Source organism: Zerene cesonia, chromosome 15 (genome assembly GCF_012273895.1).
Source record: "Zerene cesonia ecotype Mississippi chromosome 15, Zerene_cesonia_1.1, whole genome shotgun sequence".
Taxonomy (NCBI): Eukaryota; Metazoa; Arthropoda; class Insecta; order Lepidoptera; family Pieridae; genus Zerene; species Zerene cesonia.
Window position 1 is genome coordinate 2,404,808 of NC_052116.1, and position 4,050 is coordinate 2,408,857.

A 4,050-nucleotide genomic window follows, 5' to 3' on the forward strand; every position below is an offset into this window, starting at 1 on the left:
AAGTAATAAATGTTATTTGCAGTTAACAATTTTCTTTTTTCTTTATTACAATATTTATGGCAAGACTAGGTATTATAGATATTTATTTTACTTTTGTTTTTATAAATATGAAAGAAATAGATTACAATTATGCTATTGGTTCTAGGTTTTTTGTTCTAGTATATTAATCTAAAACAATACCATATTATTTTATGTTAAATAATTATTCTAAGCATTCAAATATTAAGCGATGAAAACCAAAAAAGAAATTCAAATCAAGACATAAAAATAATAAAGCCACAAATTACTTTAAGGAAAAAATAACAAAAGACTTAAACGAAAATAAAAAGGATATTTTAATAAAAACTTATAGGTTATTAAATATATGTATTTTAATCTACACAAATGTCTTTAATTCAGTTCACGCTCTTGTCCGAATGTGTTAAGTGATGTGAATAATTTATCGATAACTTCTGATAGAAAATTCATGCTAACGCAATGCCGCTTACACACCAGAAAAAAGTTACTAGGTAATGTTTTCATGTTCGGTTTTAATTTCTGTACTGTGTTGTATGTACTCTTTTAATTGATCGGACTCAGGTTACTAACTATCCCACTAATATTATAAATGCGAAAGTTTATAAGGATGTGTGTGTGTGTTTGTTGCTCTTTCACGTAAAAACTACTGAACCGATTGCAATGAAATTTGCTACGTAGATAGCTGGACGTCTGGAATAACACATAGTTAACTTTTTATCCCGATATTCCTACGGGATACGGACTTACGCGGGTGAAACCGTGGGGCTCAACTAGTTAAGTATAAATCTGTACTCAGTTATGCGGTGTTTCAAAAACCTCATAGGTAGAGTCATAATATGTATTCAGTGTTTATTATTTCTAACACTCAGAATAACGGGTGCGTTTAGTGCTCTTGTATAATGTATTAACAGATAATATAATAGTATTAACATTATACGTGAATTTCACACTAGTCCAACTATTATTTTAACCTATAAACGCGAAAGTTTGTAAGAATGTATGCATGTTTTTTCATATAAAAACTGTTGATCGGATCTTTTATCTGTTATGAATGAATCTGGTAGATTATACTTGCTTTTATTTTTATCCGGATACGCCACTAGTGACACTGCGGATTCCAGCTAGTTCTAGAAAAGTCGATTGAATATGACAATAAATACATATATATCTGTGTACTTCAATTATATGTCTCTTCATAACATAGTATTAAATAAAGTCACTTTGTCTGTTTCTATATATTCTTAATAGAATTTAAATCTACACACAAGGGGTTTTGATGCAAGTTTTTCTGAAATAAGTTGGTAGTAAGTAAAGTCATCCAAAACGAACGTTTTAATGAATATAATAAAACGCATAATTGCACCCGTGCGAAGCAGAGGCGGGTCGCTAAAGCTATATAAATTTTATAAAGCCTCACTATAATTTTTTCGATAATAATAAAGACATCACTATAAAAGGAGCTGGGTTTGGACAGACGGCGATACAAGTGATAATTTATGGGCGATATATTTTTGGGATTAGTGAGAAAATTATTTCACATCGAGATCGCATTAGGGCAAGCCGAGCCGACAAGCCTGACAGTCGTTATTTCTTGTTCAAATAAAACTATTCCATCGGATTGGAATTGTTGTTTGTTCCATTTACAAATTTAAATATAATTTCTTGATATTTTTGTACTGATGCAAAAGTTATGTTCTAAATTTAAATTTCTTCTATCATGGTATTTTTTTGGTTGAAGTAGACAGTATCCATATCAAAGTTTAAAGACGAAGGTTAGGTTCCTTCACTTTTATGTTATTATATGCTTTCGCTGACGACTTTATTTTGTATCCGGGTAAAAATAGGTAGCCCAAAGTCAATGGATGCTGTTGGCTAGGAATATAAAGAAATGTTTTATAGCGAAATCGCAGGAAATATAATCGATATTTCACAATACCTTCGAAAAATAATGTCAAATAGCCCCTTATATACAACAATTATTAAAATATTGATTTCATTATAGCAACATTGGATACCTACTTCATTAAAGTACACATCCCAGTATCTCATTACTCATAATGGGATAAGAGTTAAGGAACCCGCTCCATAGAAAAATAAATACATATCTTAAATTATACATTCTTATTGTCTGTTCTGAAAGCCATCATCAGCGAAGTCGCGGCAAGAGCTCGTAAACTTATAATGACAACGTCGTAAAGCCGCACCTTATAAAAAACGTGTGATATTTAAATTTTTCAATTAAGTCATAGAATGTTAATTGATTTGAAGATATAGAGCCGTGTGAATGAATATCGTATAATTTACTCGAATGCTAAGGATTTATAGCTGCCGAGTTCCGATATTGCATTTTGATGAGATGCCGTCTCGATTTTCCATATTTTAATTTAAATTCGCTTCTTTTCTTAAATATTTTACGTAAAAATTGTTTAATTTAATTAAACAAGCAATTATACCTGGCACATAACTAACGAACCGCAGAAAAAAACAATCGATGCTGTTACGTAAATTAACACAGATAACGAATAGTGTGACGCAAAACATCTAGTGTCATAATTTCGATGCTAATTTAAAAATGGACATATTTTAAATAAATAGCGAAAGTTAATCAAAGTTACACTTACGAACAAAAAAACGGCATTAATTTATAAATCCCCATTATTATTGTCGTTAACAAATTGTTTCCGCGACGCCAATGGAAAATATACAAAAACATATTGCCAGCATTGAAAACCCGATGGAATATCGATGAAGTTATTAATTAAACGAAATTTCGATATAATAGTCTCGTTATGAAATTTAACGCGGCCTGCTAATGAGCCAACACGTACCAATGTGTCTTCGTTAGCGGACAACCTCGTTTAGAAAATTAAAATTATAACCTCAATTTATTAGTTGGTGTACTATATATTAAATATGGAAAACACATTTTTATATGACAATTTTTGTCGCTCATTTACATATGTAACAAACGGCGTGCTTGATTAAACCGTGTGGAATACGTTTGATTGTACAAACGTAATAAAAGGTGATCGTGTGTTGTTTCATCATTATTCATTTGTTTCATTGAGTAAATTAAGTGTTATTTAATGGCTTAAAGAATTACCTACATACGTCGTTTATAAATAAAGACAATCGTCAAAATTATTTAGATTGCCTTGATGCAATATTTTGATGTAAACTGTTAGTTATATAGAGATATTTATGAATCATTTCCCAATTGATTTAAACACAAAATATTAGCGTTACCATAGAATACACAGTAAAAAAGTCATACGATACACGTCGTCTATTTACGGGTCAGTTATAACTTCCAGAACATTAAATTTCACCTGTCCGAAACCTTCTAATTGAGTTATTTATAAACGGCCATAAATTATAGAAGCGTGAATAGATTTGTATAAACACTAATTCGGTGTCTATGATCACGGATCGAACTTTTTAATTCTACCTGAGCCATAAATCACGGCGTAATATCTATTTGGGGTTTATAAGTGTTGAACGGTTTGCATAAGTGAATGTATTGGGTTATTTATTGTTGGCATTTGGTTCATTTTTCTGTTGGTTGCTGTAATTATAAGTATGTTTAATATTAAATAAAATATTAAAGCATTGGTAATGTAATTGTTGCACAAGATATTTTTATCTTTATTTCTGTAGCGGACTAGGTATGTGCTTTTTTGTTTTAATATAAGTTTATTAGCTGGTCCGGCAAACTTCGCAACGCTATAAATATTTTGTTTGACACATTTTCTTTTTTATTTCTTTTAAATCATACTCGTACTGTTATGAATACATCGAAACTAAAATTATCATAATTGGCTCTGCCATTCTTGACTTTATATGACACTAACAAAGAGCGACTAATTTGATGAAATAATTTTTGCTCTACCATGACATCCTGCGGGAATATTGGTATAAGTCTAGTACTAGAAAATTATCTATAATGAAATCGAATAATGTCCAAAAGATAGAACAAGTCATTTGAAAATATATTTCGAAAGCTTCGGTAAATTAAACAATCATAATTATTTT